At 47.5% G+C, this 27,693-nt stretch overlaps 1 long non-coding RNA gene across 10 annotated transcripts in view; it reads right to left on the reverse strand.

Annotated features, from left to right (window-relative positions):
• The window catches only part of LOC103350989 (uncharacterized), a 53,781-nt gene that overhangs the window by 9,402 nt on the left and 16,686 nt on the right, over positions 1-27,693 (reverse strand). For 4 of the 10 annotated variants that reach the window (XR_007909608.2, XR_007909609.2, XR_011381403.1 and 1 more), the window contains 4 exons: positions 20,688-20,888; positions 19,724-19,841; positions 13,501-13,635; positions 10,703-11,836 (listed from right to left, as the gene is read on the reverse strand). This is a non-coding gene — a long non-coding RNA (uncharacterized lncRNA). Of the gene's footprint in view, positions 1-10,702; positions 11,837-13,500; positions 13,636-19,723; positions 19,842-20,687; positions 20,889-27,693 lie in introns of those variants that run through there. The other 6 variants (XR_011381407.1, XR_011381406.1, XR_011381405.1 and 3 more) reach the window with 4 other exon arrangements.

Below are 27,693 nucleotides of genomic sequence, written 5' to 3' on the forward strand. Positions count from 1 at the left end.
CAACGGTAAAGGAGGACCATTCTCTCTGTCTCTCTCTCTCACTGTCCACTCTGCCTGTTAAAAAAAAAAAAAAAAAAGAAAGGAAAAAAAAGATAAATATACTTCCCAAAATGTGTCAATGCATAGGGAAAGCCATGTCCTTGACCTTGGAAGGGGGTGGACATAGACAGGCTTCCCATCAGCAGGGCAACACACACAAAGGCACTGACGCAAGACAGGGTGACTGCCACGGATGCAGACCGGCAGGCGGCGTGGCTTGAGTGGGAGATGGGAAATTGGGCCAGGGAGTGGACAGATGCCGTAAGAAAGGACGTCAAAGCATGTGAGAGGCTGAGAATTTACTCATAGGCTACAGTTGCATCTGACAATTCAATTGGGGGAAATGCCAGTTAGAGAGATTGTTCTAAGATACCCAAGTCAGAGAGAATGTTCTGGACCCTGCCTGCAGGACAGATCCCTTGAGGGGAGATGGGAGGAGTGAAATTACATACAACCTTCTTCCAACAGGTGGTGAGAGAACCGATGCGATCACTAGAATTAGATACAAAATACCCATGGCTTGGTAACCGGTCCATGAGGATGCGGGAGCCTGGACTGGTGACTGTGGGTACCGGGACGGGAAAGGGGGATCTTCAAGGCAGGAACACAGAAGCAGCCAGCCCACCTGCAAACGGCAGCCCCACCCTCAGAACAGGCACCTCTCACAGAGGAAGCGAATGGATATTTGAAAGGAAGACAGACAGGATGGGGACAGCGGGGTGGGGTGGGGGGGGTCAAGGGGGATTGATTTCAGTTATCAAATGTTTTAAAATATAGAAAAGTCCGTCAAACAGCATGAAGTTCCCAGAAGGAAGTCAGAGCAAAAGGAAGTAAGAGGCTAAGAGGCGTGGGCCTGTGGGCTAGGAGTGGTCCCAGCCCGGGGAACCCGTGCAGGGTGGAGCGGTGGGGCAGAGGTCCACGGCTGACCACAGGAAGAAGTGGTGACACGGCCGCTGAAGAAAGCACCTTCCGGAACAAGAGGAAAATGCACACCCGTTTGCGGGAGAGACGAACAATGGGGCAAAAGGATAAAGAAAACAGAGAGGATCGCTAGGACAGCCTCAGGGGGAAAAAAAAAGTGACCACATAGTTTAATGGTTTTTGTTGCCCGGACACCACCACCATGAAAACTGTTTTTCTCCCACGACTTCCTCCTTCCTCCTCTCCACTCACAGGGGCTGATCCAGCAGTCCCCACAGAGGAGGTGAGCTGCCCCGGGGTTTCTGGGGGACTTCCCGTCGGCGCCGTTGGCCGGACCCTGCTTTCCTCATTTAGACATCGGCCACTTCCCCGCCACTGCTGCCTCCCATTTCCCTCCTGGGTGGCCTCGGCCTCCGGGTGGAATCTGCTCAGGATAGCCTGGTCCCGGTTCCCCTGGTTCCCGGCCCCCGGGAGGCTCCTGTTCCCTACAGAAGCCCCTGCACAGAGACCCCCGGTTCCCTGCACTCCCAGAGGAGCAGGGCTTCCCCACGAAGCGTCGCATCTTTTAAGTCTGACTTACAGGATCCAACCTCCAAGCAGCTCTATCCCTGGACCCCTGCAAGGTAGCCTTTCTTTTTGAAAAAGACCTAGCTCCTTCTGTCTCTGACCAAATTCCCCGAGGGAAGGAGATCTGTTAAAACACCCGGTCCTACAGCCTGAGCTTTCCTCTTCGTTTAGGTTTTAGACACAGGCACCCAGGAATCTTACTCTGTTTCCGTCCATTCCACAGGACCACACGTTGTGTCTTGATGTTCCACAGTTCCCTCCAAAATACATAAATCAGATCCCATTACAATTCATGATATAAAACATATTCAAGCAATCATAGAAAACGGATGTTAGTTAGATAAATGGGTGAAGGCATTCTAGCTGCTAGAACAAATAAGCTCTTAAATCCCAATGGTGTGTGGAGTTGGCACAGTGGCGCAGCAAGTTGAAGCCCCAGTCTGCAGCACCGGCATCCTATATGAGTGCCAACTGTTCCACTTCCAGTCCAGCTCTCTGCTCTGGCCTGGGAAAGCAGTAGAAGATGGCCCAAGTCCTTGGGCCCTTGCACCCACATGGGAGACTCGGAGGAAGCTCCTGGCTTTGGATCAGCTCAGCTCTTGCCATTGCAGTCATTTAGGGAATGAACCAGTGGCTGGAAGATCTCTCTCTCTTTCTCTCTCGGGCTCCACTCCTCTGTGTAACTCTTGTCTTTCAGATAAATAGAATAAATCTTTTTTTAAAAATTCCAATGATGTAACACAACAGAACCACCTTTCTTCCTTTTGTATCGCGTTTGTCACTGGGCAGCTCTCCCGAGGCAGTGATCTGGGGGCTCAGGCCCCTGCTCCTGTGTCTCCATTACTTTCAGCAATGTGGCCTCCAAAGTTACCGTACTTATCGGCATCAAGCTGTCAGCAGGGGCAAGAGTGTAAAAAGGTAGACCTGTTGGCTAGCCGCTGTCCTGGAAGCAGTCCCTGGCACCTCTGCCCCATTCCCCATCTTTGAAGCCTGCTGTGCAGCTGCCCACGGCTGGCGCTGCTTTCCAAGGAAATGGATTACAGATGCCGCTGCACAGCCAGCGTCTCTGGCACCTGTGAGGCTGCGCTCACATCCTGCTCAGGCGTGCACAGCCCCCGTTCAGCGCAGAGTCCATAGACAGGACGCTAGGGAGGTGCAGAGCTGGATAATGGGAGGAACGACACGGCAGAGGGTGGGCAGAGCCCACAGGGCTCACATCTCCACCTGGGAAATCTCACATGGAACTTTGAACTTGAGGTGTCCACAAAGCAGCCCTTCCCTACTCGTCTGCCATGCCCAGCCTGTAGCCACTGACTCCCACGCTTCTCCCTGTCCCAGTCACATTAGCACCATCAACTCCCCACAGCTCAACGGAGAGTTCTAGAAGCCACACTTGGTTTCTCTCCCTATTTTAGATTCTCAGGGTTATCTACTCTCAAATTGGTTTTCCTTCCAAAATACATGTGTATATTTTGTCTTTGAACATTTTTATTGGCAACAGCACAAGCCTGGCCTCTTCTTTCCAATGTGGCTTCCTCGGTCACGTCTTGTGTGGACGCTGCATAGACAGAGCCACCTGCTCTCCGGTGACGTTCGTGTGACACCCTGCGCTTGGGTAAGGGCGTCCCGTTCTTCACTGGCCTTGGCCCCCACAAGTATGTGAGGCAGCTTCTTCCAAAGCTCATGTTCAGGTCTTCCACATCTGTCATTTCTCCATCCAGGCCACCCTTATCTCTGACTGTTCCCCAATGCTGCTTCTGGCTTTGTCCCTTTTAATTCATTTTTCATGGAACAGACTAAGAGGTCTTTTTCAGATGTAGCATTCATCACCCTCATTGGCTGCTTGAAACCCCTAAGGGTGGGGCTGGTGCTGTGGTGCAGGGGGCTAAGCCAAGGCCTGTAGCCCAGCACCACATAAAGGCACCAATTCCAGTCCCGGCTGCTCCACCTCTAATCCAGCTTCCTGCTAATGTGCCTGGGAAAGCAGTAGAAGATGGCCCAAGTGCATGAGCCCCTGCACACATGTGCAGAAGATGTGGAGACCCAGAAGAAGCTCCTGGCTTCAGCCTAGCCCAGCCCTGGTTGTGTGGCCATTTAGGAAATGAACCAGTGAATGGAAGGTTTCTCTCTATATTTAACTCTGCCTTTCAAATAAACAAATAAATCATTTAAAAAAAGCCAAAGCTTAAGGCCTTCCCATCACACCCAGAACAAGTTCCAAACATCGTGATGTGAGTTTCAAGATTTTATCAGACTCTCATCTGATCCTCCGCCTTCACCCAGAGCCACCTGCTTGCTAGCCCTGCACACTGGGCTCTCCTGCCCTTGAACTCTGCTCACCCCCTCCCCGTGTCAGGCCCTGCACGCACACTGTCCATCCTCTCTTCCCTGGAAAATTCCTACTCACCCCTCACACCTCCCGTTAATGCCACTTTCTCAGAGAGCACTTCCAGGATCCTCCCAGCTGGAGCGGCTCCTCCACAGATCTCTCTGTCTTCATAGATCTTCATCTGTACCTGGTTAGTCTGTAATTGGGTATGGCTCTCCATATCTACCTAATATGCTCCCTCTGCGAGGCTGTCAGTGCCCTGGCTGCAGAGTAGCTTTTTCCTAAGCCACGCTCCAGCCTTTAGCACAATGCCTGCTTAAAACAGCTTGGTTCAAAGAATAAGTGAATGTGTGGTTATAGGAAACCACTGAAAAATGTAGACTCAGGGTGAAGTTGAACTAATCAAAACAATGAGTAAGGGGGCCAGTGCTGTGGTGCAGTGGGTTAAGCCACCGCCTGCAGTGCCAGCATCCAATTTGGGCACTGGTTTGTGTCCTAGATGCTCCATTTCTGATCCAGCTCTCTGCTATGGCCTGGGAAAGCAGTAGAAGTTGGCACAAGTCCTTGGGCCCCTGCACCCTTGTGGGAGACCCGGAAGAAGCTCCTGGCTTCAGATCGGCGCAGTTTCAGCCGTTGAGCCATCTTGGGGAGTGAACCTGTGGATGGAAGACCTCTCTCTCTCTCCTATCACTCTTTCAAACAAATAGATAAATCTTTTAAAAACGAGTGGAAGAAAATCAATCGTGACACCAGAGACCCTGCTTATAGTCAAAAGCTGGCTCAGGAAGCAGCTGTTTGGTGCAGCAGTTACAGTGAACCTTGGGATGCCCGCAGCTCCTGTCAGAGCGCCTGGGTGTGAGTCCTGGCTCCGCTCCCACGTCCAGCTTCTGGCTGACGCACACCTGGGAGGCAGCAGGTGGTGGCTCAAGCACTTGGGTCCCTGCCACCCATGCGGGAGGGCCAAAATGACTTCCAGGATCCTGCTTTTAGCCTGGCCCAGCCCTAGCTATTATAGGTACTTGGGGAGTGAACTAGCACATGGAAGACCTCTCTCTCTCTCTCTCTCTCTGGTTGTCTGCCATTCAAATAAAGAATGAAAACAAATAATTTCTTTAAAAAAAAAAACAACTTGGTCCTGTGATTGTGGGGAAATGGCACGTGTGGGTAAAGATACACAGAAGAAAAGGGGTGGATCAGCAGGGACCATGGAGGTGGAGTTTGGGGCTTCTGGGAGGCTTGGGTCAGCGTGGACACGCTGGTGAAGTGCACAGCAGATGATGGGCTGAGCTGAGAGACAGGAACTGGGTCATAAAAGTGCTCAGGAGGCCAACTTATTGAACACAACGGGGGCTGCTTTCAAAAGGTTCTTCCACGAAATGAAGAATGGCAGGAATATGCATGGAGAAGAAAAATAAGGAAGAAATTTCATCAGCAGAGGTCTTTAGGGCAATGAATTTACGTTCTGGAAACAAATGCAATGCAAGGATCTGGGCTGGAAAGACTTTGAGTAGGAACTGGGCTGAGAGGCACAACAGGACGCACATGTCCCTTCTACCCTAAAGCCAGAAGTAGGGAGAATTTCACAAGAAAAAGGAGGCATCGGCTGGCGCCGCGGCTCACTAGGCTAATCCTCCGCCTAGCGGCGCCGGCACACCGGGTTCTAGTCCCGGTTGGGGCGCCGGATTCTGTCCCGGTTGCCCCTCTTCCAGGCCAGCTCTCTGCTGTGGCCAGGGAGTGCAGTGGAGGATGGCCCAGGTGCTTGGGCCCTGCACCCCATGGGAGACCAGGAAAAGCACCTGGCTCCTGGCTCCTGCCATCGGATCAGCGCGGTGCGCCGGCCGCAGCGGCCATTGGAGGGTGAACCAACGGCAAAGGAAGACCTTTCTCTCTGTCTCTCTCTCTCACTGTCTACTCTGCCTGTCAAAAAAAAAAAAAAAAAAAAAAAAAAAAAAAAGGAGGCATCAAGATAACGGCGCTTCTGTCTGATAAGATGGGTAAGAGACACTAATGGCCAGGTGTGGGCTGGGCCTGCTAGCAAACTGACGGAGCACAGGGTCCGAGCCCCTTGGATTATTTTGAAGGTGATGGTTTGGCTTGGTCTGTTTTTTTGGGTAGTAGGGGCAGATAGCAAGGGCAAAGGAAACTGAAGGCTTGAGAGGTTGACTCGGAGTGAAATTCAGCGCCAGGGCGGGGAGGGGGCAGCTGGGGCAAGTCCTCCCAGCTAAGGGGGTTCAGGTGGGTGGCAGGAGATGGCAAGTTGGTGGATTTATCCATGTAGGCGTAGTTTGCGCCAAATAAACAGCCCCAAGTTTGATTATTCAACAGCTAAGCGATGAAAGTTTGCTAGAGCGGTTCCTTTTTCCAGTGAATAAAGCCTTGTTTTTGCTTGAACTCAGATTTATGGACACTCTGGGGTCAAGATGTCAGAAGCCCGCATCCTGCTTTTCCAGGCATCAGAGAGCAGACGTGAGCAGCAAGCCTTTCATTCGAGCGTATCGCCCTTGTGTTCAAAGAGGAGGAAGCTCTTGCTCAACAGATTCCTTTCCCTACCCACTGGCTTCCTGATACTTGCCATGCGGTCAGAATCCTTGAACTCAGAGTGACAAGTATACTCACCCTCAGTAAGGCCCAAAATATTACTTTCTTTGTTTTCAGTAAGTTGAGCTTGTCCATAGCAAGCCCCATTTCTTCTGACTCCTTGTCTTCTTATAAAGGCTCATCCAACCTTCCCAAATACTCCAAAATGTAGGGATCTGTGTGGGCTTGGGCAAGCTCTTCTCATGTAAGGGAAAGACTCTAGTGGTGGAAACTACATAAACAAAGCAGTAGGCGTCCTTTTCTTTAAGAAGGATAGTGGTGGAAAAGTCATCAAGGTTATTTGCTTCAATCAGCAACCTAATGACATACGCCACAAATGAGCTCTGGGAAAGCAAAGCCTATGTTGTTCCTGGGTTAATCTGCGGGATGCTGGGTGTCTGATGCTGAGTTTTACGGGGGAAGGTGCAGCCCTTGAGCTGGCCCTCTCCTCATGCACTGTCACCGTATGGACATGTGAACGTCATGTTAATTCATCACTTCTGGCATTTTCCATCACTGAACCTCAACAGGATGAAGGCAGCTTCCGGGCTGTAGGATTATGGAAATCACACCTAAAAAGCAGGGTCATTAATGGCATCAATCTCTTGGTTAAAATCTATGCTTCTCCAGCCAGAATACAGAAGGCGATCTTACTGGTTCTGGCTGAGCAGGGGCAGGGGAGGCCCTGGCGACTGCACGGGAAGCTGCCTCTCTTGATCTTAAAGGGAATGGAGCCAAGATGTCTAGGAGACTTGGGGTGTTCGGATGATTCCCTCCCTAGGAAGCTCAGCAAGAGCTTTGGAAATAAGAACTCAGGTGGAAAAACCATACATTTGTATCAGCCACTAAGGGCTGGGGGAAACCAGCTCAGAGCATAAAATAAGAGGAAAATCTATAAACCCCGAGTGCACAGCAGCATATATAAAATCATAAAATAGGGGGCCGACACCATGGCACAGCGGATTAACACCCTGGCCTGGAGCGCTGGCATCCCATATGGGCGCGGTTTGAGACCCGGCTGCTCCACTTCCAATCCAGCTCTCAGCTATGGCCTGGGAAAGCAGTAAAGGACCGCCCAAGTCCTTGGGCCTCTGCACCTGTGTGGGAGACCCAGAGGAAGCTCCTCACTCCTGGGTTCAGATTGGCACAGCTTCAGCTGTTGCAGCCATTTGAGGAATGAACCAGTGAATAGAAGATCTCTCTCTCTCTCTCTCTCTCTCTCTCTCTGCCTCTCCTTCTCTCTGTGTGTAACTCTGGCTTTCAAATAAATAAATAAATCTTTAAAAAAAATCATAAAATAGTATTTACATGTCAGAGAGTTTTTGTGTACTAATATATTTTATGTTCTTTTTTCCTTCTTTCTCTTTTCCCCGGGTATGTAGAAAAAGTTCTCTGAAAGTTCCCATCTGTCTTAGCTGTGCAAAGGGGAAAACACACTTTGGCCAAAATTAAAGGGCAAAGAGTTCAATGAGGGGGTCAGTAAAGGTTGGCAGGAAGAATCAAAACAGAAGAGCTTTAAGCAGAAGGTGACGAGGGAGGAACAGAGGCACTGGGTGAGCTGCTGGGCTCCATCTGGACAAAGGCTTGGGAGTGCTGCATTTACTTTTATTAAAGGAGTTGCTTTCCCTTTCCAGGCAAACCTGGCCCTTCAAAGTGAAAGCGTTACCACAGTCCCAGGACTAAGATTCATTGGCGACCTTCAGCTGTTCCCATCCCGTGATATTGGATCATCAGACAGCTGGGTGAGGTGGCCTCTCCCTTTTAAAATAATACAAGCCTAAGTGATTTAGACAGCAATATTTCTCCACTGAGACCTACAAGAAACATTTACTACAATCAGAGTTGGCCCCATTAGTACTCACTGTCACGAGTTGCCTACCTTCAAATAAAAAATAGATATGCTATTTTTCATCCAGATTGGGCTAATGCTTTAGTTTCTGTCATTAAAAATGTATTTGCATGCATCAACTCTCTGTTTATGTACTTCCTGAAAGGGGTTCCTCCTCTCGGGACAGAGTTATCAAGCCACATTTGTTTATAGTAGATTGTAAGTCCAAAATGATAATGGAGAACTGGCTGATTCACGGTGGAGAAAGCAATGGAATTTGGGGTGGGAATGGAAGAGTGAGTGTGTGAGGCACACTTCAGACAAACTTGACCCAAGACCTGTCTGTCCAGAATTCATCACAGCTGGAGTTTCTTGACCAGATTTCAATTTGCAAATGGGAACATTCTCCAGGACGGTCAGACGACATAGAAAGAGCATCATTCTCGAAGTCTTAATCCCAACTTTTATCGGAGCTTAGCATGCATTCTGTTTGGTTTTCAATGGCACTGCAGTTGGAAAACAGGTTCTGTCCTCTTCCTCTGAGGCTGTTGCCGGGTGGAAGAGCTGGCGTGGCAAGAGCAAGTCGACTGTCTCTGGCTAAGACTCTTTTCCCAGGCAGCACCCGCCCGACTTCACTGCAGTCAGTCTCGTGCTGCTAACAGCCAGAACCACAAAAACAGTTTGCTAGTTGGACCCAAGAGTGCAAACTGTTGAGGGAATCAATTTAATCTGATGGGACTTACAAAAGAGGAGGGAGGAAGGACCATCATTAATTATTCACGAGCATCTAGTGTGGGCCTGTGGAAGCAAGTGTTACTGGGATGTAAAGAGAAAGCTAAAACAAAGCCTCCATGCTTCAACAACCCAGATTTCACTGGAGGAGACATCAACGGTACAACGACCAAGTGAACAGTTCAGAACGTTTGAGCGCATATCAGTGCAGAGTATAGGAACTCAGGGCCAAGAGAGACCATTTTAATTGGAAAGCTTTGGGAAGGAGAAGGATTTGAGCCTGGAACTTTACACTTAATAATTTTCCCTTGAGAATTCTTAAGAACTTTTTTTGATGTTGTAATTTCTCAAGATCCCTGATCCCTATTAGTACGACTAAGGATGAACCAGAAGCAACATGGCCCCTGTGGGCCAACGGGATCGGGGAAGGAGGTTGCGTGTCACTGTCAAGTTTATTCTACATCCACGGAGCCTCACTGAGGTTCAGACCTCAGGGGAAAACACAGTGCCGAGGGGGATTCAGAACAGAACAAAGCAAAAAATCTGTCTTTGTGACTCCAGGACTCTAATTATACCCAGTTGGAACTCTCCCAGCTCTGCTCCATCCAACTATGTCCTGAGCTCAGCCAAAAGCACTTTAAGATGCCCAGCAGTGTCTTTCAACGGCTGGGAATTGAAATCAGGCATTCTCTCCATTCTTCGCAGGACCTCTCGTGCGAAACGGGGCTGACTTGGGCCTGCCAAAAGGCATGCTCTCCAGATGTTCGGAAAAAATGCAGAAAAAAAAATGTCGACAACATGAGAACCCAGATGCGGTGGGAACAGGGGATGGAAAGTCTAAGGATGTAGATAATGAAAGAAATATGAAGAAGCAAAAGGATTGTTTGCCCAGCAGAAGGAATGCCTGTGCCTTCTTAGTCCTAGAATGATTTAGAAGGTAATGGTGGCCGGCACTGCGGCTCACTTGGCTAATCTTCCGCCTATGGTGCCAGCACCCCTGGTTCTAGTCCCAGTAGGGGCACCAGATTCTGTCTCGGTTGCTCCTCTTCCAGTCCAGAAGAAGAAGGTAATGGCCTCAGCAGTGTCTGAGTTCTTGGCTGTGCACCTGTCTTCTAACTTCTCTGGCTTTCTCTCTGGCTATAATAAGGAGACCGCTCAAAAGCAGGGTTATTCAGATGTGTGCAATATGCAGCCAGCAGGCTAGGCTTCATGAGCACTTTCCTGTAAGCAGCAGGTAGCCAGCCGTATGCTTCCCTCCCCACTTTCAACTCCTGTTTCTTTCCTGGAATATCACTGGCAATCCCCAGAGACGAGTCTTCCAGAAACCCACCGGGATGCACACAGACTGAGCGAGGCAAGCAGCCCGGTAGCAGGGCACAGCTGTTTCTGACCAGAATCTGCCCTCGCCCAAACTTGCCTGTAAACTTGTGAGGGATTTCTGTGGGAGTCAGCGCAGGGGAAGGGCGTGGAACCTGGTCATTAATTGTTTTGTGGCTTAGAGTCAACAGCAACCAGAATCTTAACTTTCCATTTCTGGCAGTAAGAGTTCAGCTTATAAAATATAGCTCCATAAGATATTTATATGCCATCATATGGGTGTGTCTTTTGTGAATTCCCTCCGAGAGCGTGATTATTTCTTCTTTCCCATCCTCTTTTGGAATTTGGTATATCTGTTTTGAATTATTATTAATAAAAACCAAACACTCCCATTAACTAGCCATAAAGTTGCAGGTTTTTTTTTTTGATGGGTAATATGTTTTTCCCACAGATTTTCCTGTAGTTTACAACTTAGATATCATTTGCTCAGCGTAATTGACTTTGGATGCTTTGATTACATTCAGGGACATAAGAAATGGAAGTACTTTTGACTTGCATCAGCTGTGCTTAAACTAAGAAAAGGAATGCTTTGGGGGGCTTTAGTGTGTATCTATAGCCTCATTCCTGCTCTAAACCATGAGTGCATTTAGATTTTGCAACACACTTCATCTGCAAATCGGACACTTTACTACAACATAGGGAGAGATTCCAAAGTGATTAGCACACAGGTGCGTGACCGTCCTGTGTCTATACCACCTGGTATCTGTAAACTTGATAAGGATGACATGGAGTTGGGCGTTTAGAGTTGATTTCATCATTGCATTATTCTGTAGTCACAGATCAACAGGTAATTTATCAACGCTCCTTCTCCCCCCGAATATCCTTTTCCCAAGAAAAAATAAGCTCACTATCAATTTTCTCCCATGTTTCCTGAAATATTTTGGGGGAAAACTCCATAAACCACAGAACCCACAAGTATATGGGTCTTGATGTAACCGCAGATATTTTAGAAGCTGCTGAGTAGTGCTGGCGTTATCTCCTCCAGTGGTCTGTCTTAGAGATCATGATCTAAGTGCAACTAATGATGCTGCTGACTTGGGGAACCCTTACGTTTGTGAGGTCAGCAGTTGCACTTGAGATTGATGCCCCAAGCCCCCTCGGACCCTCACATACACGTATGATGCATTTGCGTCCATGGCGGGAGTTTGAATCCAGGTCCCAGCTTCAGGTTAATTGAAGACAAAAACCTTCTTCTCTCTCCCTTAAATCTCTACTCAGGCTGGTGCTGAGCAACTCTGAGGATCCCGAGGGGTGGAGCAGCCAGCTGGGGGAGGCGCGCCATTTGGCACACACTCCTCGGGGCTCTGGGGAGCAGTGCAGGCTGGAATCCCCAAAGTGGGAGTCCCAGAGGGAGAGGGGGAATAAATAGATCGCACCTGAAGTTCCCTCTAATCAGCCGGCGCTCCCTTTGGAAGAAACCAGCTCGAAATGTCCCTCGGAGTCACCCAAGGGTCCAGGATTAACCCCTGCAGACACAGCAAGCATAAACGTAAAATTTCAGTTAAATACTTCTAACAAGTCCAAGGTCACTGCACACTGCTCAGAGGAAAGTGTTGCATGTGTGGTCTGTGTGTAAATTTAAAGATTAAAATTTAACCTTTAAAAAAAAATTGTTCCCAGCGGTGACCATCTCATGAGCCACACCGAGAGTTGCCAAGCAACAAGAGAAACAAAGGCAAGTTCCAAGAAGTTCATTAAAATCTGCAGCTGTGGAGACTGAATGTCCTCCACCCTGGTGGAAAAGACACCCAGACAGTGACTCCCTGCCCTCTCTGTTTCTATCCTCCAGCCTCCTCCTCTCAGCTCCCCCAGCACTCTGTCTACATTGGGGACTTCAGCACACACACATTTTGCCTTATGCCATAGCGGTCCGTTCCCCCACATGCATCCCATTTAGGTCACTGGCCCAAGTATTGAGTCCCTAAAACAACCTCTTATACACACAGGAAGCCCTGGGTTTTTGCAGTGGAAGGGGTGGGTTGGAAATCAGTTCTAGGACTCCTCATGGATGTCCCAGTGTGTGGACACTCAAATGGTGATATAAAATGGCACAGTGTTTGCATGCAACATAGCACATCCTTCCATAGACTTTAAACCATTTCGAGGTTGCTTTTAATACTCAATACAACGTGAATGCTAGGGAAGAAATTGTTAGAGTTTAGGAAATCACGACAAGAAAATAGAAGTCTGTGCGAGTTAATATGGATGCAGGGTCTTTTCCCTAAGTCACTGGGAAGTAAAGAGACAGAGACAGACAAAGAAAAGGAGAGCCCCACCCACTGGCTATGCTCCTCAAATGCCTGCAATGGCTGGAGCTGAGCCTGCATTAAAACAGGGATCTGGGGACTCACTCGAGGCCCCCTGGGAGGGTGTTGAGAACCCGAGGACTCAAGCCATCACCACTGCCTCCCAGGGTCTGCCTTATCAGGGAGCTGGAGTCAGAAGACCAAGCCAAGTGTTGAACCCAGACACCGAGCTGACAGCTTCAGGCTTCCTAACAAATGCCCACCCTGATTCCTAATATTTTTGATCCACAGTTGGCTGAATTCACAGATGAAGAATCCACAGACACACAGGGACAGCTACACTAGTCTGACAATGAATTGAATGTTCGTTGCAGGTTTATGGTCTCTGCCTGCTGAAATTCTGGACTTCCTTTAAGGCCTGTCTCAACGACACCCTCTTTCTTTTTTTATTTATTTATTTGACAGATAGAGTTAGACAGTGAGAGAAAGAGACAGAGAGAAAGGTCTTCCTTCCATTGGTTCACCCCCTAAATGGCTGCTACGGCCGGAGCTATGCTGATCCGAAGCCAGGAGCCAGGTGCTTCTCCTGGTCTCCCATGCGGGTGTAGGGCCCAAGCACTTGAGCCATCCTCCACTCCCCTCCCGGGCCACAGCAGAGAGCTGGCCTGGAAGAGGAGCAACCGGGACTAAAACCCAGCACCCCTATGGATGCCGGCGCCACAGGCGGAGGATTAACCTAGTGAGCCATGGCGCCGGCCCCTAATGACACCCTCTTTCAAGAGGTCTTATCTCTGATGTGCTGTTCTTTCCCTCTGAATTCCCACAGATGCTGTGTGTCTCATTCGTGGAACTGGTTTTGCCTTCCGGACATAGCTTGGCCTTACCTCCACGCTCCTTGGGCACAGGAATCAGATATTTGGCTCTGTATCCTTCGAGACAGAGGTTACACACACGGGCTTGCTCCTTCATTGATTCCACAAATGTTAACTGAGCTTCAATATATGGCTTCTCTCCCAGGGCTAGGGATATAACATGGATAAAATAGAAATGGCTTCAATTTTCGTAGAACTTAAAGTCTCAATTTGGACAAGGAAGTAAGAAATGAAAGCTCAGTGCTAGGAAGGGGGAAGTAGATGCATCACGAGGACATTGACCTGATTCAGAGAATCAGAGAGACTTCTAGGAGGAAGTGGCACACTGAACTCTATAGAAGGAACAGAGAGCACACACAAAATCTGGGCACTGAAATGGAAAGTGGTACATCTGAGGAGTACATAAGGCAAGTACAGATACTGAAACTGGCTCAAGTCGAGAATGCTTTACACCCCTCTGGGGGGCTGGCGCTGTGGCATAGAGGTTAAAGCTGCCACCTGCAGTGTCGGCATCCCATATGTGTATGGGTTTGAGACCTGGCTGCTCCACTTCTGATCCAGCTCTCTGCTGTGGCCTGGGAAAGCAGTAGAAGATGGCCCAAGTGTTTCGGCCCCTGCATCCACATGGGAGACCTGGAAGAAGCTCCTGGCTCCTGGCTTCAGATCGGCCCAGCTCCTGCCCTTGCGGCCAATTGGGGAGTAAACCAGCGGATGAAAGACCTCTCTCTCTCTGCCTCTCCTTCTCTCTCCGTGTAACTCTGACTTTCAAATAAATAAATAATTCTTTAAAAAGAAAAGAAAGAGAGAAAGAGAGAGAGAGAAAGCAAGCAAGCAAGCTGACATCTCTACAAGCCCAATACATAAAATGGGAAACTGATGTTAATATAAAGTCTAAACTAGCAAGGGGCTCATGTGTTCTGCCTCTCAGGTCAGCTCTTTCCCCAAGATATTTCTATTTCTGCATTTCTTTCCATGCCAGGCCTCTTTTTCTTCCTCTAACTCATGGAAGCTGATACCATAAATAATACTAGCACTTGATGTAGTTTATATCTCCCAAAGTCACTCATATATTTCTATACACAATCAATATTGTCTCTGATTGTTTATCCTTAAGGAAGAGAAAACCAAAAGAGTAAGAATCTATATAAAACCCTGGCCCTCCTTGTGTAGGGAACAATTTCATGGACTGTGAACACACACACCCAAATGTGGCTTGGGAAAAATTGTCTGTAGGAAACCAGCATTAAGGAGGCTTTTATTTTTTGCCTATCTACAAAGGATGAGAAAACAGAAAATGTGACCGTTAAGGGGGTGAGCCTATGAGTTATCACCCAAACCAGGAAACTGGGAGAAGGAAAGGGAGAACTGTTCGTAACTAAGCCGAGAAAACCAGTACAAACTGGGACGTCCCCCCCGGGGCGGGGACAGGGCACTTGGTATCTGTGGTCCTTGCATCCGAACCAGAAAACCTTTACAGCCTTAGCCAACTTCATGCTCAGGATTTCCTTATTCGTTGCCTTTATTCTAGATTACCTTTTACAGAAATGTTCTGCAAACAGTTGGTGTTGAAAGAACAGCTGGTGCTAATTATTCCTAGAAGACAGGAGAAGCACTTCCTTCTCCCTCATTTGTAGAAGACTGGAACTTGCATGCAGGATTATAAAGTCTCCGACTCCTGGCCAGCTGCACAACCAATCTGCATGAGCCTGTGTTACTACTTAGTGATTTGCGTGAGCGTGTATTGATTCCTAATACCAGAGCATCAGGGCCCCACAGAATTTCTGCAGTGACAGAATGGATATTCTGCGCAGGCTCTATCCTGTGCAGTCGCCGCCAGCTACAAGGATTACTGAGGAGTTGGAATATGAGTAATGTGACTCAACAACTACATTTAATTTAATTTTCAATAATTTAAAAGTAATTTCAAATACCAGCATGTGGCCAGCAGTTATTTTTGTTTTGGTTTTTGGTTTTTGTCTCATTTACAAGGATACTTGACAAGTTCATGGAGGGGCTGGCGGGTGCTGGAGGTTAAGTCTGCTGTGACACCGGCATCCCACAGTAGAGCAGCAGCTGGCTGCTCTGCTTCTAATCCAGCTTCCTGCTGACGAGCCTGCGAAGGCGGTGAATGATGGTCCTAGCCCTGGGGCCCCCACCATCCTTGCAGGAGACCAGGGGGAAGTTCTTGGCTCCTGGCTTCTCCTGGCTTCAGCCTGGCCTAGATTTGGCTATTACAGCCATTTGGGAGAGTGAACCAGGGGATGGAAGATCTGTCTCTTCCTCTCTCTGGAGCTCTGCTTTTTCCCTTAAAAATAAGTGGGAAAAAGTCCATGGAAAAACGGAAATAAAAGATAAGGTTATAGTGTTGGGAAAACTTTTGAAATCCATGTGTATATATCCCAGAACACAGATTTTTCCATGGGATTCTTGAAGAGCCCTCATAAACACACACAACAGGGCTCTGTAGGCCCAAGTCTCAGCCTTTCCTTTTGTTTGGCTCCACCTCAAGAACCAATTTCATTTCTATTAAGCTTAGGGAAAGAGATATTAAAACAGATAGGGAGCAACGGCATTTGCAAAGCAGAGCGTTAATATGTTTATCTGTTCTGCTCAAAACGCCATGGGGAGTACGCCAATGGAAACAAGGCGGAACATAAGTGCTTCTTTCCCTCATATTCAATACTTTAAAGAAAAATCCAAAGTTTCTCAAGGAAGTCCTGTTTCTCTGACAGGTTCTTAAGGCCTTTATCTCCAGCACTTTATTCTTCCTAATACAAAATGGACAAAGCCCAAAGCAATGGATGCTAGATAGCCCCATCTCCTCAAATGCTTCCTTCTGTTGTGTCCTCTCTTGAAATTCTTTGTGCCTCTTCTTTGGCACTTGCTGCTTCCTGCTTTGTATTAGCTGTGCAACTACTGCACACGAGTGGGAAGTGAGGCCATGGAATCATCTTACCTGGCCTATAAGGTATTTGGAGGGCAAGGGCTGTATTTTCCGTAACACTAGGCACAGTTCTTTGCACATAGTAGGTACACAGGAAATGTTTGTTAGGCTATTTGGAAATGTTTTGTGTAGCAAATTAAGTTTCCAGGACACAAAAATGGGCTAAGGTAAATATTTAGACGACAAGCCTGCGACAAGAGTCGTGGGAGCTCAGGAGTGTGCCAGTGATCCTTCCTCATGGATCAGCAATGCAGATACAAGAACTGAATACACATTTGACGGGTGTATTTGTGGCAACACCGGCTTTTTTCTCTTGGGATTGCAGGCTGGTACAATTCTTTGGGAAAACAATATGGAAATGTATCTCAAAAGCATTTGATATAGTAATTGTATATAAGACGGCATCCCAATTAAATTATTTTAAAACCATTATATTAAGGTGTCATTGACATTTAAAAAACTGTACATGTGTGCTATATACACGTTGATGAGTTTGGAAAGATGTATACACCTGTAAAGTCATCACCACAATCAATGCCACAACCACACCATATCCATTACCCCCAAATGTTTCCTCCCTTATCATCGTGATGTGTGTGTGTGTGTGTCTGTGAGAAACAGAGAGAGAGAATCACTTAAGATCTACCTTCTTAGCAAATTTTTAAGGCTATAACAGAGTATTCTAACTACAGACACAATGCTATACTATAGATCTCCGACTTACTCATTTTGCATATTCTTCCAATATTTACATCTCCACCAATGAGGGTACATGAAACTTTGCACCCTTTGACTAATTCCTCCCTATTTCCCCCTACTCTAGCCCTGGGCAATCGCCATTCTACTCTGTCTTTCTGAGTTCAATTATCTTAGTTTCCTCATGAAAGTGCTGCCATGTAGTGTCTGTCCTTCTGTCTCTGATTCATGTCACTTAGCATAACGCCCTCCAGGTTCATCCACGCCAATGCAAATGGCAGGACTTTCTTCTTTTAAAGGCTGAACAGTATTTCACTGTATGCATACACCACATTTTATTTATTCGTGTGTAAATAGACATTCAGGTTGCTTCCACATTTTGGCTTGTATGAATAGTGTTTCAATGAACTGGAGATTAGAAATAGCTCGCCAGTATCCTGATCTCAATTCCTTTAGATGTGTGTTCAGAAGGGATTGTTGGATCACAGGTGGCTCTATTCTGAGTTTTCTGAGGAACTTCCATACCACCTCCCATGCTGGCTGTAGAGTTTACATTCCCACCAACAGTGCACAAGGCGTGCCTCTTATCCACCTGTCACCAACACTTGCTACTTTTTGTTTTTGTTTTTAATTTGTTTTGATAATAGCCATCTAACAGGAGAGAGGGGCTGTTGCACTGTCATTTTTAACTCACATTCTCTGATGACCAGTTGAGCACTTTTCATAGATGTATTGGCCATTTATATGTTGTCTAAGGAAATGCCCAGTTGGTTCCATTGTCCATTTCTTAATTATGTGGGTTTTTGCTACTGAATTATAAAAGTTCCTTATTTGTTAGATGCATCGTTTGTAAATATGTTCTCCCAATCTGTATTTTTTATTTTTTATTTTGCTACACAGCAGTATTTTTAAATTTGAGATGGTCCCGCTAGTCTATTTTTACTTGTGTTTCCTGTGCTTTTGGTAACACTCCCAGGAAATCACTGCTAAGACCTGTGCCATGCAGCTTTTCCCCAGTGTTTTCTTCGAGTTTGAAGGTTTCAGATCTTATAGTTAAGTCCCTAAACCATTTTGAATTGATTTTTGTGTACTGTGTAAGATAAGCAGTTGCCAGTGAAATAGTTTAAATTTTGGGAAAATGTACATATAGGATATTCATCTCTCATTTGAAGTAGTGAACAACTGCAAACAACCTAAGCATCCAATGGTAGGAGAATGATCAGTAAGTCACTGACCAACTAGAACTAGACTGTTGTGTGACTATCTCAGAAGAATTTTATTCATGGAGGAATATTCATAATTAATATTAAGTAAACAAAGGAATGAAGGAAAAAAAGTTGGGAGGAAGTACACTAACATACTGAGTGGTCATTTTTAACAGTGCAATTAGTAGTGGTTTTCCCCTCTCTTTTACCCAATTTACTTAATGTCAATAAGATGGAATCCTTATTTAGTTTGTCATATGTAATCACTAATTGACACCAACTGTTTCCTATTTTTAGGATAATTCTAACTAATAGTGACTTCGGAGGAAAAAAAAACCTCAAACTGCTGGAAAGCCAAGAACTCTGGCAATCCATGTTTTGTTTGCTTATTTTTCTTTTGTTATGGGGTGTGGGAGGTAGATGTGCCAATCCAGCGCCTTGACTTTGATCAATAGGTTGAAAGACTTTTTTTATGGCTGAATCAGTGCGTAATGGTTGGAGGTGAGATCCAAACTGAAAAGTGCCAAAAATATTCACACAAAATATACAATTTTTGATGCTTTAAAAAAGATTGTATAAAAGATTAATATTAGCTCTCTTTGGAAAACTCATCCTTTAACGGTAGGCTTGGATCATATGTGAATTTATATTATTACTCGAAAATTTTTAATTGCTTTTTTGCCTGACAGATTAAAAAGATGATCAGTGTTTATGTAAGACTTGGAGGAGGAGAGAAAGAACACAGCAAGTGGGAAGAGGAGAGTGTAGGAAAATCCAGACTTAGTTGCCCAGGTGAGGTTTTAGCTCTTGCCCAGTCTGTTTGGAAATCTGAACTGGAAAAAACATAAAGCTCACCGAACAAAGCTTTGTGCACGGTAGACAATCAATAAGTAATGAATGGGTTAAAAGCACAGGTGGCTCCTATTTCCCCTTCTCAGAATAGTTGTTCTTTGGAGTTTTTCTTAAAGTGGACCCTGCCTTTTCTAACAAGGTATAATGTGAAGATAGCAGCTAAAAAAGAGTTAAAAATCAGAGGAAACAGCCAAGAACGGCTCAAACACAGTATCTTCCTGGAGGATTTGCCAGTGAAAATTGCAGCTGTGTTTAATGCCAGGTATCCTTGGTGGCGGGTGCCCCATGAAAGTGCAGACGCTGCAGAGAGCAGGGTTCAAGTGCTCCCTGAGGGCGTGGCTTGTAGCTTTCCACTCATTACGGAGTTAAGTCCTGAGAGCCAGTGCTGTGGTAGCCCATGGCACTGTGATCAGATTGAGGGGATCTGACACTTGAAATTCACGCTACACTTGGCTAGGGAGAGGGGAGCCTAAGAACGTAGTAACTAGGAGAGGGAAGGGGTAGAAGGTAAAGTGGAGTGAAATTAGCTGTGCAGTACCTTGGAGTATGAGCCGTGCGATGGTTTCCAGTTCTCTCCCACTTGGCTTCAATAATATCAAAAGGCTCTTTCTTCCATTACCTCTTCTAATTTTTTCCTACACACATCTCCTGGGTCCCTGGGGGAAATACAATGGTTGTCCTAATTATGCCTAACATTTTTAAAAAACAATAATGCAAATGTATTTTTAATGGTTTTTTTTTTTTTTCTATTTGAAAGAGAGAGAGAGGGAGAAAGAGATCTTCAATCTGCTGATTCATTCCCAAAATGGCTGCCAATGGTCAGGGCTGTGTCAGTACAAAGCTAGGGGCTCAGAACTCTGTTTGGGTCTCCCACGTGGGTGGTAGGCCCCCAAACACTTGAGCCATCTTCTACTGCCTCCAGAATGCATCAGTAGGAAGTTGGATCAGAAGCCAAGCAGTCAGAACTTGCGCTCTGATAAGAAACGCAGACACCCCACGCAGCAGCTTACCCTCCTGTGCCACAATGCCTACTCCTGTCTAACATTTCAGGTAAATAAACAAATCACTTTTAACCTAATCAAGCATGTTTGCCTAGAAAAATAAGGCCTTTTGTGTCAGAGAAGTTTGAGTCTGGTCCCTACTCCACTCCTTACAGTGTTGTTAGGCAGCAGCTGAACCTTTGGGCCTCAACTTCCTTGGTCAGCTTAACACTGCCGACCTCTGAGGACTGTTCTACACAGTGGCCTGGTACCTGGTGCACAACAACCACACAGTGAATTCCAGTTGTTGCTATACACCCAACAAATAGTGTGTGTTCTTGCCTTTAAGGACCAACAGGTAGGCAAATGTAGGATAACAAGTAAGACCAACAGGTAGGCAAATTAGTACAACAAGGTGAGGCAATTATAATACAAAACAAAAAAGAGAAAACAACAAGAATAAAATAAGTAGCACAGGAATCCAGGGAAGAAAGAGGGCGTAGTGAGGAGACGCTCTCAAACCTCCTTCCTCATCGATCCTCAGCCCAGTTCTGTGATGGAGGCAGGGGGAAGTGATCAGACCGCACAGGCTGGAAGAACCAAAGCACAGATGGGTTTCAGCCCCACGTCAGCTGCTGTAAAATGAAGCGATGGGGTGAGAGGAACTCTGCAGTTTCTTTCCAGGCTGTAATTCCATTATTCTTTGGCTTTCTTCAAGTATGCCTGGTAAATAATGTGAGATGTGCTATTAGAAGTCGCGTTTCTTGATTCTCAGCCCAGGACTTTGCGCTAGGCCAGCAGCGCTTGGGAAGTCGTAGGGTCTTGCTTCAAAAGAGAATGAAAACCCCAGCTGTGCAGAGTGTCTTTTTTTTTTCCCTACTGGCAGTATTTTCACCTAGGCTTACAATCCCAATACAATGGCTTTGGCGGTATTTGTTCAAGTGGGTTCATCAAAGCACCTTCACTCTATTGTAACTGCTCCTAAAGCTTACACACTTGCTGGTGTTTGCTCAGCAATGTTCCAGGCACGTGTGAGAAGACACACAGCTTTCCACCTCTTGGGCTGCCTTCTTTTCTTTTTAGTTGTTTACGGTGTTAAAATTAGTCAACCTGGCTTTCCAAAATAAATATTTAACCTTGGAGTAACACTCTTCTGTCAAAAGATAGAGGAGACATCCCAGCAGAGGAGTAAATTACATACTTAGAATGCTGACGATGGAAGCCAAGTGTTTATATTTGTGGGTGCGTCTGTGAGTCGTAGCCTCTGGTATACCTTGTGGTTGACTTTTTTAGACTGCAGTTTCATCTGAAGTCCAAAGTGGCCTCAGCTCCCTGAAGACCTTGGGGCCTTATTTTGTTCCAAGGGACAATGTCATAGCAATGTCTGTTTGCCTGGTTACAGGACTCCCACAGAGGCCTGCATATTCCTGGCAAGGCTTTAGCAGTTGCGGAACTGGAAGTAACTATAGCATCTCTATAATTTGACTCTGAGTGCTTTTTACTCAATGAACCTCGATGGGTGTAGTAAGCTTCTATTTGGTGGATAAGGGGGAACATACTTGATTACTTTTGAAAAGGTTGGAAAACTTATATATGAAATAAAAGTGAAATGATTTTTTTGGATGACGTAAGTCATCTTTCACAAATGCACTTACTTATTATGTTTATTACACCATAAGCTGCTTGGTTTGTCCGACTTGTTCTCCTTGCCCTTCTCCACCGTCTAGATCAGGAATCCATATAGCAGTGACGCCACCTGATGTGCATGTGACCCACCGAGATGTTGAAAGCACTTTGACTTTTTTTTTTTTTTTTTTTTTTGACAGGCAGAGTTAGAGAGTGAGAAAGATGGAGAGACAGAGAGAAAGGTCTTCCTTTACCTTTGGTTCACCCTCCAATGGCCGCTGCGGCCGACGCACCACGCTGATCCGAAGCCAGGAGCCAGGTGCTTATCCTGGTCTCCATGCAGGTGCAGAGCCCAAGCACTTGGGCCATCCTCCACTGCACTCCTGGGCCATAGCAGAGAGCTGGCCTGGAAGAGGAGCAACCGGGACAGAATCTGACGCCCCGACCGGGACTAGAACCCGGGGTGCCAGCACCACAGGCGGAGGATTAGCCTAGTGAGCCGCAGCACCGGCCTTTGACTTGTCTTAACACACACTACAACGTGGAGAAACTAGAGGCCTTGAAGATGTGTTTGGCCAGTGCCAAGGCTCACTAGGCTAATCCTCCGCCTGCAGTGCCAGCACCCCGGGTTCTAGTCCCGGTCGGGGCACCGGATTCTGTCCCGGTTGCCCCTCTTCCAGGCCAGCTCTCTGCTGTGGCCTGGGAGTGCAGTGGAGGATGGCCCAAGTCCTTGGGCCCTGCACCCCATGGGAGACCAGGAGAAACACCTGGCTCCTGCCTTTGGATCAGCGCGGTGAGCCGGCCGCAGTGGGCCTGCCGCAGCGGCCATTGGAGGGTGAACCAACGGCAAAGGAAGATCTTTCTCCCTGTCTCTCTCTCTCTCACTGTCCACTCTGCCAGTCAAAAAAACAAAACAAAACAAAACAAAACACCTTAATGGTTTTAAAAGACTGTATAGAAGAAAAAGCATGAGAGAACGTTTCCTAGAGGAGACAAGTATTGAAGATCAGTTAAAAAGAAGTAAGGGAGGGGGCCAGTGCTGTGGCATAGCAAGTAAAGCCACCGCCTGCAGTGCCGGCATCCCATGTTGGTACTGGTTCGAGTCCCAGCTGCTCCACTTATAATCCAGCTCTCTGCTATGGCTTTGAAAAGCACTGGAAGATGGACCAAGTCCTTGGGCGTTGGCACTCGCATGGGAAACACGGAAGAAGCCCATGACACTTGGCTTTGGATTGCTCAGCTCCAGCCATTGCAGCCAATTGGAGAGTGAACCCGTGGATGGAAGACCTCTCTCTCTCTCTGCCTCTCCTTCTTTCTCTGTGTAACTCTGACTTTCAAATCAAAAGAAGAAAGAAGAAAGAAGAAAGAAGAAAGAAGAAAGAAGAAGAAGGGAGGCCCTAGTTCTGCAGCTGCCGCGAAGGAGGCCGGCCCTAGCTCAGGGGCAGATGAGGACTGGAAGCGGAAGAAAGGGAGACAGCAGCTCAGCAGGCGTAGCACACGAGTCCCAGCAAGGCCCGGGAATCCCACGCTTGGGCAAACCACCTTCTATGCAGCCGTTAATAAGCTGACATTTATAAAAATATATGGGTGTGACTGTGATTGATAAATTAAAATTAATTTTAGAGTGTTTTGAATTCCTGATAGCTTTTTATATATATATATTTTTCAGTTAAAAACTACAACCAAAAATAGGGTTGTAATACTGGGTTGGAAACCACAAGTTCAGGCTGAGGACGACGGAAGGGCTGTAGACGTCGTCCAATGCCAGCCACACCAGCCCAGAAGAGTCCCTGAGTCAAGTCACGCAGTCTGTCCGGCTCCCAGGAAGTCCATGACACATTTCCATACTAGCATGCATACTGTGTACCTTAGCTTTGCATACTTACAGTACAGAATTTTAGAATGACCATGGAGTCCCATCAATTATTATAATAGACAGAACTGCACACGGGGTCACTCGTGGAATCAAGGCCAAAAGTAGTCTTTTTTTTTTTTTTTTTTTGACAGGCAGAGTGGACAGTGAGAGAGAGAGACAGAGAGAAAGGTCTTCCTTTACCGTTGGTTCACCCTCCAATGGCCGCTGCGGCTGGCACACTGAGCTGATCCGAAGCCAGGAGCCAGGTGCTTCTCCTGGTCTCCCATGGGGTGCAGGGCCCAAGCACTTGGGCCATCCTTCACCGCACTCCCGGGCCACAGCAGAGAGGTGGCCTGGAAGAGGAGCAACCGGGACAGAATCCGGCGCCCCGACTGGGACTAGAACCTGGTGTGCCGGCGCTGCAGGCGGAGGATTAGCCTATTGAGCCGCGGCGCTGGCCAAAAGTAGTCTTTAACACAGAGGGCAGTTCTCTGAAACTTCAGACAAACTGTAGTCTGAGAGAGTAAGAATCAGAAAATACGGGTGGATGTTGACACAGTGGTCACATCACAGCTCAGGATGCCCACATCCAGTATCAGGCTACCCCCTTACCCTGCTTCCAATCCAGCTTCCTACTAACGCACGCCCTGGCAGGCAGCAGGTGAAGGCTCAATACTTGGGTTCCTGCCTGAGAGGTGGGAGACCTGGGTGGAGTTCCTGGCTCAGGGTTTTGGTCTGACCCCGCCCTGGCTGTTGTGGGCATTTGGGGAGTTGCCCAACAGATGAAGGGCTGTGTCTCTTTCTTCCTCCTTCTTTCAAATTAGACAAACAAATAAACGAATACATTTTTTTAAAGAATGAGGAAACAGAGCTGTTGAGAAGCCCTGCGTGAAGGGGAATCCTTCCTCAAAGGGCTGATTCTCTGTGTCTCTGTCTCCTACCGCGATGGGCTCAGCTAGTTCCTTGGAGCGAAAATGTTGTTTGTTTTGCACAGGTCCTCGCAGGCCACAGTGGGAGTTTCTGGTCTTGCAGTCAGAGCAGGCAGTGGGGAGCCAAAGCTCTGGGCTCTATTATCATGTGTAAAGCAATTACCAACTCCTGTCTCCCTTGCTGGGAGTTAGATTTGGAACAAGAGTTGCTGCCTGTGGAGGAGCAGGCTTCTTGAATATGGATGTGTCTGCATGCTAGCAGGGGGCTGGGGGAGCCCACACAGAGTCTGTGAAATGCTAGCATTCCCTTGGTTCCTGCTGTTCAAATACATCTTACTTTGCTATTCCGTGTAGGGTGTGGGGGCAAAGGTGAGGAATACAGCATTCTGTAGGGAGGCCAGACCCATGGCGGAGCCCCACTTACTCCACCTGCCAGAGGTGGACCAAGAACCTCAGGGACAGGAACAAACAGCAACTGTACATGGGCCCAAAGGACGAGATGAAGTCAAGGTGGCCTGCATGTGTCAGAAAAGATTCCAAACACATCACTCAGGGAAAGGCCACGCGGGGGCAGCCTCAGTGTCCACCTTGCCCTTTCTCCACTGCCTTCTGAACTCTTACCACCTCTCAAGCTTCCTGCTAGGGTTGAGAATACAAGAGCCAGCAAGAGAGAGGTCCTCTTCCCTCCCAGGTCTCACTATCATTCCTTGTAGTCATGTCTACACACTTAACCACATGGGGAACGGGAACTGGATCCCACAGACAGACTTCACCGCAGTGGGGGAGGGGAGAAGAGGTGGCGCTTCCTTCACCTGGGGCGGGCAGTCACACTCAGGGTTTGAAGAAAGAGTTGAGCTGCAGCCCGTGGGCCAGGACCAGTGCTGTGAAAAGGGACCTGTCCACGGGGGCACCGCTTGAGGCTAATTTGACTTGTTTCTGTTTCCTCTTGGACAGTGGCTGCAGTTATGTTTAGTCAAGTTTTTGTTTTTGTTTTGTTTTTTGACAGGCAGAGTGGACAGTGAGAGAGAGAGAGAGAGAGAGAGAGAGAGAGAAAGGTCTTCCTTTGCCGTTGGTTCACCCTCCAATGGCCGCCGCGGCCGGTGCGCTGCAGCCCGCGCACCGCGCTGATCTGATGGCAGGAGCCAGGTGCTTCTGGTCTCCCATGGGGTGCAGGGCCCAAGCACTTGGGCCATCCTCCACTGCACTCCCTGGCCACAGCAGAGGGCTGGCCTGGAAGAGGGGCAACCAGGACAGAATCCGGCGCCCCGACCGGGAGTAGAACCTGGTGTGCCGGCGCCGCAAGGTGGAGGATTAGCCTAGTGAGCCGCAGCGCCGGCCTTAGTCAAGTTTTTGTTAGTGACTTATTTCATTTTTAAAAAGTTCCCCTCATGGAATCAGAATTCTTTATCTACTACCAACTCTGCAGAAAATCTAATGTATCTTTTTTTTCCCCCATAGTACTGCTGCAAGGAATGAATGGTGGGAGAAGTTTAAAAAGACAGGGAAAGTGTGGCCTTCCCCACTCTCACAGTTCTGCTGAAACCTGTGCCTGACTCAGCTGCTGCCAGGTCGTCCTCGGAGTGCCCAGCAGCAGAGGGGGACGCTGGGCTGGTGGCGCAGGGGAAGGTGAGGAGAGGCAGGCAGAGCAGAGCAGCAGGTTCCAGGGTGCTAGGAGACAAAGCTCCCTTCTCCCCAGAACACCACCCCAGCCAGATCTGGAGAGTGCCTTCCTGGGGAAAGCAGCTGCTTGCCTTGCATCTACCACGGGGATTAGGAGAGGGAATCTTCTGGCAAAGGTCAGGAAAAGGAATGCAGGGAAGAGGGCAGGCTGGCGGAAGGTGCAGAGCAGGGAGGCGGAGGTGGGAGAGCTGACGGAGAAGCGGAGGCGTGTTAGAAGTGCAGGGCGGTGGTTTCGTGTTGTCTGTTTTCTCCAACAGTCACTTGAAGGCTTAGAAATGGGCGACAGTGGGATGCGTGCAGCTCTGGGCTTTTGGTCAGGAAGGTACGACTACGAACAATCAGGGAGGAAGGTTCAGGATCCTGGGAGGAAAGAGAGAAGCGATGGATCAGAGAATGTCCATGAGGCAAGGGAGGAATGAAGACAGACGGGAGCTGGGAGAGAGGTAGAAAGCAAGAAATCTAGACCTGCAGGTGTCCACAGGACAAAGGACAGTGGATTGAGAGTAATCGATGCGAGGTTATGCTCAGAGAGTCTGTGTCTGAAACACTGTTCTCAGACAGACCCGGAGCAATGCTGGGTGATGATAAGTTTCAGGGTGTGTCTATGGGAACGGTTGGTTGCCGTAGAGGAAGTCATTAGAAATGACTAAGTCATGGAAATACGTGTCCATGGTATCCAACATGGGTATGACATCATCCTAAAAAATGGGTGGATGCTGGGTGGACAGAAAGGCTATAAGGATGACAAATTCCTCGATAAATCAAGAGGGGTTGTACAGAGCAGCCAGTAGCTGACGGAGGCAGAGGGCGTAGAACAATATTGCTCAAGAGAACTGCTTCCCTAGGAGGGAAATTCTTCTCAAGAGCGAGGAGAAGAAATGGTCTGAAATGAACAGCACAGAACAAACATAAAAGTTTATCTGATGTTGGGGTGGAATTTTCCAACTTTTTCAGAAACCTTAAATAGAAAATGAACTTGTTTCCTTGCTCGTATATTTTCTCACTGTCGTGTTTTCTGCCCCTTTAGTTGTGTCAGTTTTAGGGTCGCCACTGTTCTGCTCTGTGCCTGGCAGAGCGGTTTATTTGTTCAGCTCTATAATACAGCTAACGGTACAATGGAGCACACATATGCCACACACAATTCCTATGACTCAGAAATCCTAGAGAACACTGAGAACCGTGTAGTCACTCACTCACAGCTGCGTGACCTGTTATTTGATTATTATCAAAATCACAAAGCTCAGGAGATGATGGCTATTAAGGGCACAACCCCTGCCACAGAGATTGCTAGGAAAAGAGAAAGGAAGCGACTGTCTGTCCTTGACAACTTCTTACACGTTCATGTGTGTGTTTACTGAGCATATCTTATGTGTCCTACGCTGCACTGGTTGCTAGAGACATAATGATTAACTCCTAATCCTTGTCCTTACGAGGCCAT

This window comes from Oryctolagus cuniculus, chromosome 13, assembly GCF_964237555.1.
Source record: "Oryctolagus cuniculus chromosome 13, mOryCun1.1, whole genome shotgun sequence".
In the NCBI taxonomy this organism is placed as follows: domain Eukaryota; kingdom Metazoa; phylum Chordata; class Mammalia; order Lagomorpha; family Leporidae; genus Oryctolagus; species Oryctolagus cuniculus.